The sequence below is a fragment of the Protopterus annectens genome, chromosome 4.part0, assembly GCF_019279795.1.
Source record: "Protopterus annectens isolate FY-2018-M chromosome 4.part0, PAN1.0, whole genome shotgun sequence".
Lineage (NCBI taxonomy): Eukaryota > Metazoa > Chordata > Ceratodontiformes > Protopteridae > Protopterus > Protopterus annectens.
Window position 1 is genome coordinate 194,508,466 of NC_056733.1, and position 16,812 is coordinate 194,525,277.

General features: G+C 40.3%; 1 protein-coding gene across 1 annotated transcript in view; it reads left to right on the top strand.

The window, feature by feature from the left end:
* The window catches only part of HGS (hepatocyte growth factor-regulated tyrosine kinase substrate), a 2,162,662-nt gene that overhangs the window by 998,784 nt on the left and 1,147,066 nt on the right, over positions 1-16,812 (top strand). The window lies entirely within an intron of this gene.

The following is a 16,812-nucleotide window of genomic DNA, read 5'->3' on the forward strand; positions in this document are numbered from 1 at the left end:
CCTTGGCCTCTGCCAGCAAGTCCACACCTTTTGACTCAGGCAGGCAATCATTTCATCAATGTCAAGTTACAGTCCCTGCATCTGGCAGCTTGGCATATTCGGTTCTAGACCCTGGAGGGTCGCAGCTTCCTCAACAAGTTTTGAATGTTATTTTGGAGGCCAGACGGCCTAGTACAAGGAAGATTTATGCTGATAAATGGAGGAGATTTTTTCTTTGGAGCAAAGCAAAGTTCTTTGATGTTTCAGTACCTAATTTGAGTGTCTCACTTCAGTATATTACAGAATTACTAGACAAAGGTTTGTCTTTCTCCTCTGTAAAAGTTCATGCTGCAGCCATTTCTGCTCACTATGATTGTGACCCACCTTTATTCTCTCATCCCTTATTCAAGCAATTTCTTAGAGGGGCAAAGAACATAAGACCCCCACGTAGAGCTCCTACTCCTTCCTGGGATCTCAATTTTGTGTTGGAGAAACTCACTTTACCTCCTTTTGAACCTGCAGCTACAGCTGAGTTGAAGTTTTGTCTTGGAAGACAGCTTTTTTGTTGGCCATTACGTCTGCTAGAAGGGTATCTGAATTACAGGCTCTAATGGCAGTTGAACCCTTCCTAATTTTTCATAAGGACAGGGTCTCTTTGCGTACTAACCCTACTTTCATGCCTAAAGTGGTCTCAAATGTGGCCTTGAACCAGTCTATTCATTTGCCTACTTTTTATGCTGATCCCCAAAATAAAGGGGAACAAATTTTGCACTCTTTGGATATTCACAGGCAGTTACGTTATTACTTGAGCAGAACTAAAGGGTTCAGACAGTCTCAACAATTGTTTGTTTCTTTTGCTTTGAGTTCTCAGGGGAAACCTGTTTCTAAACAAACTATTTCTAAGTGGATTGGCCATTGTATTGCTTTTTGTTATTCTCATCATGGCAAGGAGATTCCGGCTGGAATCAGACCTCATTCCACTAGGGCTACTGCCACTTCAACTGCTTTTTAAGGGGGGGTAGCTACTAAAGATATTTTGGAGGCAGCTACTTGGAGTTCAGTGCACACTTTCTCTAAACATTACCATCTCCCTCTTTACTCTAAATCTAGGGCTGGGTTTGCCACTGCAGTTTTACAGGGCATGTTAGCAGCTCCCAATGCTTTATAATTTTGCCATCCTCCCTGTACCTTTGCTTTGGGATTCTACCCATTAGTTATGACTGCAGCAATGTGAGATGAAGAACATAGTACAGTTTTGTACCTACCATAAATGTAGATGTTCGAAGATCCACATTGCTGCAGTCCAATTTTCCCTCCCTCCTTCCCCACTGTAGTTAGAGGTGGTTGTGTGGTTTGGGGTGTAGTTATGGTTTGTACATGGGAGTTTGCATGTTTTTGGCTATGGCCTTTCCTTTTAGGGCCTTCTGACATCTGGGGCAAGAAAAGACTGAGGATATGACGTCGGTCATGCGCTTTAGTACCATGGCGTACTGACGTCAGATCTAAGCGCCATGACCGACGCCAGCCTAACACTTTGGTATTCGGGCCGACCGAGGACAGCGGACTACCCATTAGTTATGACTGCAGCAATGTGGATCTTCGAACATCTACATTTATGGTAGGTACAAAACTGCACTTTTTATTCTTGGACATGTTATTGTTTGTATCTTTCGGCTTTTTCTGGTTAGGGGTCGCCACAGCGGAACTCCGGTCCGCTAATGATTGGCAGTAGATTTTTATGTGCCGAGTTGCCGGTCCTGATGCACAACCTTCAACGAAGGTACGCCCATTCACGCATGTCTCCATACAGAAGACGGTCTAGCTGAGAATCGAACAGGATACTGTCTTACTGTGAGGTGACAACGCTACCGCAGCACCACCACCGCAGTTCATTCTTGGACATGGTATTAAAAGGGAGAATAGATGGTGTATATCTTGAAGGCAGGAAAATCCTGAGTTTCATTTTATTAGGGTTTAGAATTGTTTGGGATTTAGTAAGCCATGTTTCGACAGAAAGAAAGGAAGTTTGTGTTAGTGAATGGAGATCTTGAAGAGAAGCAGCAGCACATATTAGTGGTGAGGCATCTGCTTATTGGATGACATATGCATGTAGTGTAGAAGTATGTAGGTTGTTAGTGAAGAGGGAGTACAGTAAGGGTCCAAAGATGGAGCCTTGGGGAACTCCTAGAGTAACTGGAAGTAGGGGGATGTCTTGCTGTCATTGAACTGCATGCTGTCAACCTGATAAATAACTTTGGAACCAGGCAATAAGTGGATTCACTAATATTTAGATTAGAAAGAACTTTAACAAGTTTGCTGTATGTGACCATTTCAAAGGCCTTAGGTCAAGAAAGATAGCCGATAAAAAATTCCCATTGTTTTTGTGGTTGTTACTGTATTTAGGAATGGCATTAGAACAGTAGTGGTACTATGAAAAGGTCAGAATCCGTGTTGTAAATTTGACAAAAGTTTTAGAAATTTGGATATTCCATAATTTGTGTATGCATACATCCCTCAAGGATTTTAGATAGAGGGGAAAAAATAGCAGTGGGGCAGTAGTTTGTTAGTTTGGTCAAATTACCTCCTTTATGAAGTGGAGTAATATGGGAAATCTTCCAGATTTCGGGGACTAGTTGTTAGTGTGAATGTCATTGTTTTGTAATGTTGGGAAATGTGTAATGAATCACGTGATTAACTGGGAGGGGTATTTAAGAATGGTGTTTGGTTTGATTTATTGATTCTGATGAAGTATTTGTTACAAAAGCGCTTAATCCTCATATGTGCTGTCCTATTAAATACATTTGAGCTATCTTCCTACTAACGGTTGTCTTTTCTGGAACTACCTGCTGTTTAGTGGTACTTGTGTTGATCAGTTTTTTTGTGTGGTTACCTGGTGCACTTTTTTCAGATATGGATTTGTTAATAAGAATGGCTACTGGGTAGGCTATTGTATCAGCAGCAATTTCAGAAAATCGGCTGGTAGTTTATCTGCGGCTAATGTTGTGGGCTTTAGCTTTTTAAGTAGTTTTTTAATCTCGTCTGTAGAGACTAGTTGTAGGGTAAAGTTGTAGATGTCCTTCAAGGATGCATCTGCAGTCCTAACATATGGGTTGTCCGGACTCAGGCAGCCCTTCGGTCGGCCGGATTCCAAAGTCTGGGTCTGGCCTCGGCTGATGTCGCACTTCACCCGACGTCATAGCTGCTGTGTATTGGGTATAAAGGCATCAGCCGACGCCATTTTCCTCAGTCTTTCTTGCCGCGTGGTGCCCGAAGCAGAAGCTGTTCGCAAGTGCCGGTCGGTCAGATCCAGAGATTTCTACTACCGAAGACTTCTAAAAAGCTAAGTACCCCATTGGGGACTCTTTCTTGCCTCAGCCGATGTCAGAAAAAGTAAATAATTGTTTAACTTGTGGGAAACAAATACCTCATAAGGATTTCCACTCTTACTGCCTTCCTTGCTTAGGCCCAGACCACGACGTATCAGCTTGTCTAGCCTGTGCTTCCTTCAACCGACGGACACTTAGACGTCGGTCAGAGTTTGCAGAGGAGTTTTTTGGTCCCGCTTTTGCTTACAAAATGCCGTCGGAGACTCCGACTTCACAATTAGCTAAAAGCGTAAGGAAAAGGACCGACACTCGCGGTCCGCGGTTTCGCTGAAACCACGGTTAAGCCAACATGAGTGTCTCGGTTTCGCTGAAACCGAGTCCTCAGTTCTTCCTTCGGCCGAAAGCATGCCTCCGATAGCGAGGCCTCACAGAGCATGGCTGAATCTGCTACTGAAATTTCCCCTGCTGTAGCAGGCACCCAGGACTTATCAGATACTATTCCTTTAGACATATCTACTCCTGCACGTGGAGCTGCTAGGCCCCTGCATCTATGTCTATCAAGGCTTTTCTAGGGCTAAAGCAGCTAAATCTTCTAAGGCCTTGCCTGCTAAAACCCCCTCACACAGGCCTACCTCTAGTTCCCAAATGCTCAGCCTGGCTGAGGATCTCATTTCTTTGATCAGGGATCCCAACCTCACCCAGACAGGGCCTCTCAACCCCTCCAGAGAAGAGGCCTAGAACTGAGCCCCGGATCCTGTTTCTACAGACTATTCCTCGGATGATTCAGAAAACTCAGACCCTCCAGAAGGCCCATATTCTCCTTATGAGGATTCCGATGCAGAAGACTCCATTCCTTCTGCCTCTCCTCCTGAAGAATTTTCTTTTGGGGAAACCTTACATGCTATGAGAGAGCATTTTCAATGGCAGGGCCAGGATTTTTCAGATTGAAGGAAAAGGCTAAGGACCTTTTTACATTTACCACAGCATAGGCCTTTAGCCATTCCTCCAGTACTAACAGTTGTTGATGATGCATATAATGATGCCTGTACTGCCCCTGACTCTCTCCCTCCGGCCCTGCCAAGCCCGACAGATATTACAGGGTCCCGGACACACACTTCCACTTGTATAAGGCTCCTATTGCAGATCCTGAAACCATTTCACAGGGCCCCAAAGCTGTAGCAGCTGCCTCTGCCAAAAACCCCCTCCCCTCTTTAAGAGAATCTAGAGCATTAGAGAGATGGGGTAAAAAAGTTTATACTTCTGCTACTCTTTCGGCCAGGGCCTTAAACTGTCAATTTCACATGATTCAGTATCAGGAATTTTTGTTAGACCAGCTAAATAAAAAACTGTCCTCTCCTGAACCTATAGACCGTAAGTCCCTTCAGGATTTGGTACATAACACTCAGCAGGTCAGTAATCATTCCTTAAAATGTGGCTATGATGCACTGGAGGCTTCCTTTACATCAGCTATGACTGGAACAGTGATTAGAAGGCATGCCTGGTTAAAAGAGCAATCCTTACCAGACCATGTTAAGTCAAATCTCCTAGATGCTCCTATGGAGAAACAAAGTTTGTTTGGCTCCCCTGCACAGCAAGTGCTAAAGAAGGTGGAAGAAAAAGCAAAATCTGTCCAAACAGTCAAGGATTTCTTACAGGTCCAATCTCCGAGGTTTAGTAGAAATTGGCCTTCGAAGAATTGGTCCTTTCCAGACACCTCCAGAGCACAGAGAGGCAGAAATAGGCGCCCAAGAGGCAGAGGTCAATCCAGAGGTGCCTACAGGGGACGTCAGTGGCAGCCTAACAACCAGAGAAGTACTGCCACAGATTCAGCTACAACCACTTCCACAGGACAGACACAATGACTTGGCTCTGATACCGCCTACCAGGGAACAACTGGAAGCACCCTTGGGCGGAAAGCTAGCCTTATTTTCCGTAAATTGGCATTACATTACAGGAGACAAATGGATTTTACAGACAATAGACAAAGGCTACAGGTTTCACTTCCACACTCTACCAAAAAAGAGAGGAATGCCAAACCTACCACCAAACCAAAAAACAAACGCTCTAAGACAAATTAACCACCTACTAAGGATGAGAGCTATAGAAAAGGTACCGCCTATGGAACAAGGACAAGGATTTTACTCCAGACTTTTCCTGGTACCAAGGAAAGAAAATCAATGGAGGCCTATTCTCGACCTGTCCGCTCTGAACACATATCTCATTGTTCCAAAATTCAAAATGCTGACCCATGCTGGGCAAGGAGTCTTGGCTGGTGACTCTAGATCTCAAGGAGGCATACCTGCACGTCCCTATACGACCAGATTGCAGAAGATACCTCAGATTTCTTGCAGGATCAGAGCATTATCAATTCTCAGCATTGCCCTTTGGCTTATCTACTGCACCCAGAGTATTCACGAAATGCCTGGCATCAGTAATTGCTCATTGCAGGCTTCAGGGAATTCAGATTTACCCATACCTGGACGACTGCCTAATACAAGCGGACAACAAGACCAAATTAACAAAAGATTTGGAAAAGGTTATACAACTGCTGCAAGCCCTGGGATACACAGTCAACATGAAAAAGTCAAGGCTGGTACCATCCCAAAGGATAACATTCTTGGGTGCAGAAATGGACACATCAAATCAGATGGCATTTCTCACAGCAGAAAAACAAAAGCAACTACCACTCTGTTTCATGGCATTAACAACACAGATCCAGCTTACAGCAAGTCCTGCAAGCCCTGGGTTACATGGCATCCTGCATAATATTGATTCCGCATGCCAGGCTGCATATGAGAAAGTTGCAATGGTACCTAAGGAATGTATGGTCTCAACACAAGCACAGTCTAGAAGCCCAGATTCCAATAATTCCATGCCTGAAGCAAGAATTCCTGTGGTGGGCTCAGGCCTGTCAGTTAAACAGAGGACTGCCTTTCCACAAACCTCATCCAAGCCAGACCATCACCACGGACGCCTCAGACCTAGGCTGGGGGGCACACATGGTGGACAAGTGTATACAAGGCCTATGGACACAAGACCAGCTGAATCTACACATAAATCAAAAGGAGATGCTGGCAGTGAAACATGCAATCCAGACATTCAGACCTTTTCTTCAACAGGGTCACTTGCTGATAAGGACGGACAACACCACAGTCATGTGGTATATCAACAAACAGGGAGGTACACACTCATATCCTCTATGCCGGATGGCAATGGACCTGTGGAACGTGGCCCTGAACCTCAACATTCAACTCCAGGCCAAATTTGTGCCAGGAAAAGAAAATTCACTAGCAGACACCTTAAGCAGAACTACCACTGATGCCCACGAATGGATGCTGCATCCAGACATCTTCAAAACCATTACAAAGAAATGGGGACTACCAGAAATAGACCTGTTCGCATCCCCACACAACCACCAATTGAGGAAATTCTGCACAAGGACGTACCACCCACTTGCTTGGAAGGTGGACTCCCTATCCTTCAGTTGGGAAAACCTGACAGCATATGCATTCCCACCTCTTCCTTTGATGCACAAAGTCCTACTGAAGATCAAAGAAGATCACCCAAGGATAATCCTGATAGCTCCAGACTGGCCGAGGCAGCATTGGTACCCGCTACTGAGGAGTATGTCTCGGACACACGCATGGCCTCTACCTCTATGTCCTTTACTTCCAACACAGAACAACTACAAGATCCTACATCCAAACTTGAAAACACTACAGCTAGCTGCTTGGAATATTACATAAAACAAAATAACCCAGATTTATCTCAGAGGGTTAAAGACATTATCCTGGAGGCTCGCAGACCCTCCACAATGAAGACTTATTCAGTCAAATGGAAAAGATACCTCATTTGGAGTGCAGCAAAAGGAGAAAATGTATCATTAGCAAACATAGCTAACATCCTGGAATACTTAGCAGAACTTTTCCACAATGGCCTGTCTTACTCCTCCATTAAGATTCATGCATCAGCAATTTCAGCAGAATACAGCATGGATCCTCCAGTCTTCTCTCATCCTCTACTCAGGCAGTTTCTGAGAGGAATTAAAAATGTAAAGCCTCCAAGGAAGCCACCTTTGCCTACATGGGACCTTAACTTTGTGCTGGAAAAGTTAACACTTCCCTCTTTTGAACCAGCAGCAACAGCAGAATTACAGTTCTTATCTTGGAAAACTGCTTTCCTGCTTGCAATCACTTCAGCAAGAAGGGTTTCTGAATTACAGGCATTAATGGCAGTACAGCCCTTCCTTATCTTCCATCAGGATAGAGTGTCCTTGAGAACTAACCCTACTTTTATGCCAAAAGTGGTCTCCAGAGTATCATTGAACCAAGCAATTCACTTACCAACATTCTTCCCCAACCCACAGAACAGGGGGGAAAGACTACTACATACCTTGGATGTGCACAGGCAATTACGCTACTATCTGGACAGAACTAAGACCAACAGAAAAACTGACCAGCTTCTGGTAGCATATGCAACAGGAATGCAAGGAAAAGCAATTTCAAAACAGACAATCTCAAAATGGATAGGAAATTGCATTAGATTTTGCTACTCTTTTCATGGAAAGACAACTCCAGAAAACATCAGACCTCACTCCACAAGGGCTACAGCTACTACTACAGCTTTCCTACAAGGAGTGGCTACCAAAGACATTTTAGAAGCTGCTACTTGGAGCTCCGTGCATACATTTGCCAAGCATTATAATCTTCCTTTATACTCCAGATCCCGAGCAGGTTTTGCAACTGCTGTTTTGCAAGGGATCTTAACTACACCATCATTATCTTAGTACCTCCTCCCCCAGTTTGGCTATGGTATTCTACCCATATGTTAGGACTGCAGATGCATCCTTGAAGGACATAGTACAGTTTTGTACCTACCATAAATGTAGATGTCCGTGAGGTATGCATCTGCAGTCAGGATTACCCGCCCTCCTTTCCCTCTGTGGTACTCCTAGGGTATTTACCCATCTTGTAGCTAGCTGGGGGAATCTATTATGGTGTATTTGTTTGTATATATGTATATACATTCTTATATTGTTTGCTCTCTACTGTTTGGAATCATTTGCATTTATCCAAATTTAGCCTTCCTAGAGGGCACCTGGCATCTGGGGCAAGAAACACTGAGGAAAATGGCGTCGGCTGATGCCTTTATACCCAATACACAGCAGCTATGACGTCGGGTGAAGTGCAACATCAGCCGAGGCCAGACCCAGACTTTGGAATCCGGCCGACCGAAGGGCTGCCTGAGGCAGGACAACCCATATGTTAGGACTGCAGATGCATACCTCTCGGACATCTACATTTATGGTAGGTACAAAACTGTACTTTATGTGACTTAAATGGTTCATTGGAGAAGGGAGAGTGCTGAAGGTTAAATAGGGCTGGAATGGATTCAGTGAAGTATTTATTGAATTGGGTAGCTATATTATCTGTGGGATTTATAGTGGTTGGGGATGGTGTACTAGATTTACCTGGAAGGAGTGTGGTATTAATGGCTGCCCAGAACTTTTGGGGTTTGTTATGATGTTTCATTTGGATACTGTGGTAATAATTAATCTTGTCTAATTTGATCAGTTTCTTTGCTTTATTTATTACCTCTAGGTATGTTTGCTTAGAGGTTCAGTATCTAATTTTGTGCCACTGGTCTCAGGCTTTTAGCTTTCAGTAGTGATCTTGTTTCCTTAGTAAGCCAGGGAGCAAAATTTGGATTTAATTCTTATAGTTCTGGGAAGAGCACTAATGCATTCAAGATGTCTAAGAAGATAAAACTGAAATGTTGAACTGCTTCATCTAGGTTGAGTAGTTTGTGTGTTTTCCCAGTTGCAACTTTTTAGAGTTGTAATGAAAGTTGTAATGAAGTTAGTGGGGTTAAAGTTGTTTTTGTTTCTTATTTCCCAGTGCACAATAGGTTTAGCCCGACGTGATGCCTTCATATAAAGGTTGGTAGGTGGTTGCTCGGGCCTTCTGTTAGGCAGCCAGAATGACAAGATTGGGCTGGTTTATTTAGCAGTATCCAAAGATGGACTGTCTTTTGGAGGACGTCTCAATTCTTGTGAGAAATTGGATTGTTTGAGTAAATCTGTGGAGGTTGATGTAACTAGTGGGATTATGAGAGTTACAATTTAGTCAGTCTATGTTAAAATCTGTCATGATGATAGTTTCATGTTAGAGAGCATTGGAGGCCCAGTACAGTAAGTTCTGTAGAGTGATTGTGTTGTTTCTTGGTGGGATGTAGCATCCAGTTATGTTAATATGTTTTTTTGGGGTTAATTTTTATTCTGGTATGAATTACTAAAGCATAGTCAAAAGTAGGGGTAGCTAAATTCAGGTTGTCAACATTAAGCTGTTTTTTTTAAAAATAATAATGCTACACCACCTCCTTTTCTGTCATTGCGTAGGATGTTATAACCTTGTGCCAAGATTTCATTATTAGTAATGTCTGGTTTTATCCATGTTTCTGTTAGTAGCACAAAATCTGATGAATATAGTGAAAGATTGGTGTGTAGATCAAGACAAGTTTTTGGTCTTTAGGTTTTAGGATGGTTTGTAAGTTCACTTTTAACTCGTTCAGTCTGGAGCAGCTCAGAAAAAGCTGCCTGCTTAATTCCACCATAGGAACAACAGTGCAGCTTGAGTTAATTTTCAGAAAATCCATTTCTAATACCATACAGAAAACAAATGTTCATAACTCTTTAACTATAAGAGCTAGACTAAAAATGTAAATGCGAAAGTTGTTCAGCAGACACTGACCTTTCCAACAGTGTAAATGTTGATAGTGCTTATCAAAGGCATTATTAAATATTTGGCAAGGAATGCTGATATTGTGCATATTTTTTACCTTTTTGGAAAAGCAAAGCACAATATATTGGTCAATGTCCCATGCAGACCCATACAATTTGTATTTAATTTGTTTTTATGAATGTCAGCTTTAAAATGATACCTTAACCATTACTGTGTGATGCTCCTTTATGGAGCTATTCACAGAAATATGAATAATATATTTCTCATACTTGAAAATAAAGCATAATATCTCATCACTTATAACAGAGGCTACATATCAGTGTAGACGTTGTGCGTCTCAATGGAAGTTTCAAAATGATGCATCATTTGTATCATCACTATGCTCCCTTGCAAAGATATGGGTATAATGATAAGTATTGGAAATGTATATTTCATAATCCTACAAGACTAAACAAACTGATGTCTGTACATGTGTACAGTGCACAGACACAGTTCTTTTACCATGATGTAAGGAGTAACGCTGTCTTCAAAATGAGGTATTACTTGGCTCACTGACATGCTCTCTTGCAAAGTTATTTACCAAAGTATAAAAAAAAACATAATATCTGTACATGTGTACAACATACAGGCACAGTTCTTTTACCATGTTGCAGCTATCAGTACTGTCTTCTGAATGAGGTATTAGCACATTCAGATGCTTCCTTGAAAAGTTATTTACCAAAATATGAAAAAAATGCTATCTTCTGCAATGTCGGGCAATGTAGTGTAATACCTGTACTTATCTGGGCAATGTAGTGTAATACCTGTACTACCTGTGACCCACGTCTTAGCAGTTGTTGTATCTTTTTATTGTACGTATGAATATGCTTTGTCATCCTGCAAAATGCTGTCCTTGAATAAAACTTGAGCTGAAAGTTTTAGTAGTATTGTACACTAGTCAAACATTATAGCTGAATAGAAAGTCAGTCTCGGTGGCGTAAATGTCGACACAGTTTCTGTTGCAAAGTAAGCCTACTGAAGGGTGCAAATTCCTGTAATATAATACAAACATATAACTGGCGTGGGCAATGTTTAAAGAAAAATAAAGGGGAGGAGACACTTAGAACAGAAAGCCATGACTTATTTCAGTGTACCATAGCATTCAAGTAATCATGGTACGTGGTGTTCTTTTACTTTCTGCTGTTGCAACAGCACATCCCGTGATAGTTTTGTTGTGCTACCTCTATCTAAACTGAATATGTAACCATTAGCAAATGTAAATTTCAATTAAAGCAAATTCTAGGTTAATTCTGAATTACACAGCAGGCAAGAGTAGGAAATACGTTATGCAGTTCACACCAGCAAAGTAAAACCATAATAATATTAATTTTAACCACCGCCTTTGGGTCAGACAAGTGCAGTTTACAGACTCTTATTCTCTGTGCCATTTCAATACTGAGTACATAATTCAGGCAAAACCCATCAGCAGATTACTGTATTACTTGCACATTGTATCCTAGCAGTCAAAGTTCAGTAATTTTCAGTGATGCAATCTCAGTTGATTATATGGTTTACAAATAAAAAAATGTAAACAAGTTTCTTGGCTCCATACCTCTCAACCTCTTAGAGTAAGAAATCTAGACAAAGCCATAAAAAAGTGGTACAAATAGGGGCAGTTTTGAAATATTGCTCTTACAAACTTAAAAAGTTGATGGAATAACAGGTTTTGCATTAGCATGCATTTTCTGAAGGGTATGAAGTCTAAAACTCAAATGTCTATCATTATTTTCTAACTTCAATCTTTAATGATTTGCCACTAATGTGCCAGAAAGCCACAATTTTATGAAAAATGGACCAAAAATATAAGGCAAAAATCTGGACAGTCTGAAAAAATCTGTACACTTGAGAGGTATGCTTGGCTCCGTGAAGTGTTTTGTTAGTACTACTTACTGGCTATATCAACAAGGTGCTCACAAAGTCTCACACTATCAGAAAACAAAGACCAAGTGCAAGTCAAAACAGTAGTCTGCGATTTTTAGATCCTGTATCAGGTTAATTTTGTTGTCCTTTCCCTTTAACTTATACAAACATATATTTAGTGATGGATCATTTAAAAGGAATGATGGATATTTGTCCTCCAGGCAAGTATGCCTTTGTGTCTCAATAAAATGATTATACAGGCTCATGTGAGAATAGGTGGATAGACAGACAAATAAATAGGCAGAGTCATTAGAGCACTGACAGCTTTGTACTAATGGATTAAGATGTATTTTAAATGTATAAAATATTTTACAAATATTTTTTATTGCTTTATATTTTTTTTGGCTTTTCTTTAAAACAATTTTTTAATAACATTTCCGATGAAATGGTATGGGGCTAAGTGGAAGAAGACTGAAAATGTGTTACATTTATTAAGAAAATTTACTCCAAAAGAACAGTTACATTTATTAAGAAAATTTACTCCAAAAGAAGAACAGTGTATTTAATGCACTTTGCTTTACAGATTCTTTAATAATAAAATTCCTTTTACACACACTTCCTGGCAAACTTTTTTTATAGGGCTATACTCAGTTTGCGTACTTTTGGTAAAATGTCAGCACTTTAAATCCATACATCAGAAGTCCCTCCAGTGTTCTAAGTAGCAAGCTTGTCTAGTTCTAACAGCTGCAAATGTTATGCATGTTCTTTATTATGTGTACTTGCGCATGTGGATATGCGTACCTCTCTCTATGAGCGCATTCGTATAAGAGTATATTGTCAACAATCAGGAATGGACTAACCTATTTCATTTAGTTTTTTATTGACTTGTTTAAATTGATGATCCTGATATCCATTTTCACGTTCAACTCAAGCGAACAGAATGCGTTTTGACAGAAAACAGCACAGAAAAAAGGTGAGGTGTTACGCAAGCGGTGGCTTAGATTGCAAGAATCCGATTGGCTGCCACCACTTGCTTTATTAACTACTTTGTAAGTGGATTTTCTGCAGAAAATAGGTTCATAGGTTCATAGGTTTATACTAGGCTATCTGCCCTAAGGCATTTATAAGCCTAGCCCAAATTATTGTGGCTTACGCCACCCCTTATATGAAAAAATACTGTGCCCATTAGTTTGTTGTGCCTCTGTCCAGCAGTGACCCAGAGATGATTCCCGGGGTAAACCTACGATCTCCCATCCACAGGTCTAGATTTCTCTTGAACAGAGTCAGCGAGGTGCTCTGCCTCACATGGACCGGGATTTTATTCCACAGCATAGGGAGTCTCTGAGTGATAAATCTATCCCTCCAGCACGTCCTATTTATATCCGTGCTAAGGTTTAAGTCGCTTGCTCTAGTGGTTTTGGTGGATTTGGATTTTTTGAGGTGGAGCATGTCCATTAATTCCGGGTTGGACATGGCCTTGTATGTCAGGCACATGTCACCTCTGAGCAGACGGTATGCGACTGAATAGAGCTGGAGTTGGAGAGAAAATGTAATGTGACCTTAATGTAAAAGCACACTGAATCGTAACTACATAAGATAAATTACAAGTTCAGTTATGATTTCAGCGTGTTTTACATTAAGCCCAACTACAAATCTGTACTACAGTTTCTTTGCGTTTGTGGAAGGCACTTGGGGGGGTAACAGCTTGCAATTAGTATCTTCTCATGGCGCGCTTGGTGTTAAGCACAGAGGCACCATGAGAAGGTACTCGGGGTTAAGGAGTATGGGTTTTCCTGTTAACCAGGTTCGTACCTGTTCTGGATATTCATATTAATAGTGCTTACTTAGGGCTTAATCTTTGTGTAAAGATGTTAATACTTTTAGCCAGAAGTTGGGTACAGCATTTAGGCATGGGATTTTCCAATTCTGTGCATTTCTTAATTTTGGTTGAATTTCTTTGGCTGTTACTTCATCATCTTCTTCTTTTGGCTTTTCCCGATTAGGGGTCGCCACAGCGGATCACCTGTCTACTCATGATTGGCAGTGGAGTTTTACAGTGTCGAGTTGCTAGCCTGGCACCCAACCTTCCACAGAAGGCACACACATGCACACACTCATACCTAGGGCCAATTTAGAGTGTCCAATCCACCTACAGCATGTCTTTGGGACGTGGGAGGAAACCGGAGCAGCCGGAGGAAACCCACACGACCACAGGGAGGACATGCAGACTCTGTACAGAAGGCACCCCAGCTGAGAATCAAACCAGAGAAGCTCTTGCTATGTGGCGGCAACGCTAACCGTTGCACCACCGTGGCCGCCCACTTCATCCCATTTCATAACCTCTACATATGTACTTCTTTCCAGTCAGCGACTTTGTTCCACAGGATCATCATAGATCTGTCCATCAAAAATGTGTCTGTTTCTTCTTTTTTTGTTGATGTTTCCATTCATTTTGCTTTGTTTCCAAATTCTCTATAGAACTTTTTTGGGTCATCAATAAATTGCTTATTTTGTTCTTTCCCTTTATATTTATCTCCATTTCTTCTAAGCTTTTCTGCCTGTGCTGATATCTTTAGTTTATTATTTGCAATAGTGTCTTTTCTGATACTGTGCGTTGCTTTTATCATGTCTAAGTATTTTTGTTCTGTTCCCTCTTCTGTACTCTTTAAGCAAAAAAAGCATTCCGTCAACACCATAAACAGAAATATCAGAGGAAAAAGAATGCCAGCATCTACGGACGCCAGAACACGTTCACTATCCACACCCACAACCCCAGTCCTTTGGGAAGAAGTGACGAATCAATATAACTCACAAAACTGGAAAATGGTCGATAGAATCGAAACTAGAGATAAAAAAATCTTCATTTATTGTGCAAAACGGTAAGCACTTTCACTCACTCAAACGTGAGCTTCATCAGAACATTTTGCAAACTCGTACAAAAAGTTTAAATGCAAACTTTGGTGCCAAATCCATTTGAGTTTAATTTAAAGAGACAAAGCTCGTGTAACTAAACAAAGTAAACTGATGTCATATAAGATAGAGGATTCCTAAAATAAATAATTTGTAACCAAACAATCAATATTTAAAATTTAAAACATGTAAAAATATATATATATATATATATATATACCGATAATTGCTCAATAATCATACTACTAAGTAACATTCTTTAATAAATGCCTAAGCATATATAATAATCTATGTGAATCTCTCGAAGAAAGTAACAATAACATAATATAATAAATACACTATAGATTGTAACTGGCATCTATTTCTAAATGATTAACATCTGTTTCTAAATAAATAGTTAAAATTATGCTATGAAAAATATACTAAATAAACGCCTATATGTGGATGTATCTTACCTTATCATCCTAACCAATACCTTTCCCCACAAGTGATAGTAAATCTATCTAATAGTTCTACCTAATAATTAGTAAGGGTTTGATGGATATGTGGTCATTCAGCCTTGGTGGTGTCGAGGCATCAGTAAGTAGCTGCCACCATACTTCCTTATATGCCAAGATAGCTTTATCACCTCCTCTAGGGTCTAATGCAACATTTTCCAAAATTGCAAACTTAGAAGTGTGTTCAGCACCATGCTTCTCTACATGCCTGTAAAAAGGTCATTATTAACATCTTTCCTCCTGATACTATATAGGTGTGCATAAATACGTTTTTTGAAATTTCTTTCGGTCTTCCCTATATAGTATCCCGAGCATGCCCCACACTTTGACAAACAAATAACATTTTGAATTACAATTACCTTGTTTAAATCTCAGTCTAGTCGTGTTAACATTGTCCAAATCAATCTCGTCATCCTCATTGATAACATAACATTGGCTACAAGCACCACATTTTGTAGTGTGCTTCTTAGTGTTTTCATATCTTTTACTACTGATACCTCTTTCCAAGTAAGCTTTGATATTTCGGCCCATCTTATAAACAAAAGTGGGTTTGGGGCCCAGTATATCCACTATGTCTTGGTCCACCATCAAAGCATTCCAATTGATAAGATGTCCTTTATTTTGTTTGTGTGAACCATATTCCAAAACACAGGCTCTGTTGTAAACATGCTTAAGCATTTATTAAAGAATGTTACTTAGTAGTATGATTATTGAGCAATTATCGGTGTATATATGTATTTATCTATTTTTACATGTTTTAAATTTTAAATAGATTGTTTGGTTACAAATTATTTATTTTAGGAATCCTCTATCTTATATGACATCAGTTTACTGTGTTTAGTTACACGCACTTTGTCTCTCTAAATTAAACTCAAATGGATTTGGCGCCAAAGTTTGTATTTAAACTTTTTGTACGAGTTTGCAAAATGTTCTGATGAAGCTCACGTTTGAGTGAGTGAAAGCGCTTAACGTTTTGTACAATAAATGAAGATTTTTTTATCTCAAGTTTCGATGACCATTTTCCAGTTTTGTGAGTTATATCAATTCGTCATTTCTTCCCAGAGGACTGGGGTTGTGTTGGGTAGTGAACGTGTTCTGGCGTCCGTGGAGGCTGGGGTTCTTTTTCTTCTGTACTCTTCTAACTGTGTCACTTGTCTTAATTGCGTTAGTTTTCTCTGTTTGATATTTCCATGATGGCATTTAATTTTCCCTTCCTTTCCCTTATTTCCCTGTGTTTTTGTGGTAAGACTTTACCTGTTATTAAGTTAGTTGCATAGTAAAATGTCCTATTTACTTCTGTTATATCATATGAATTTCTGTTAAAACAAATGAATACAGTAATCAAGAATATTATCAGACCTCTAACATTTTGGGTCTTATTGGCTTTCTGTAATCTATTTCTTTGATCTTAATATGTATCTCCATCTCTTAAGTCAAGCAGCTCTTTTCTCAGATAATTTT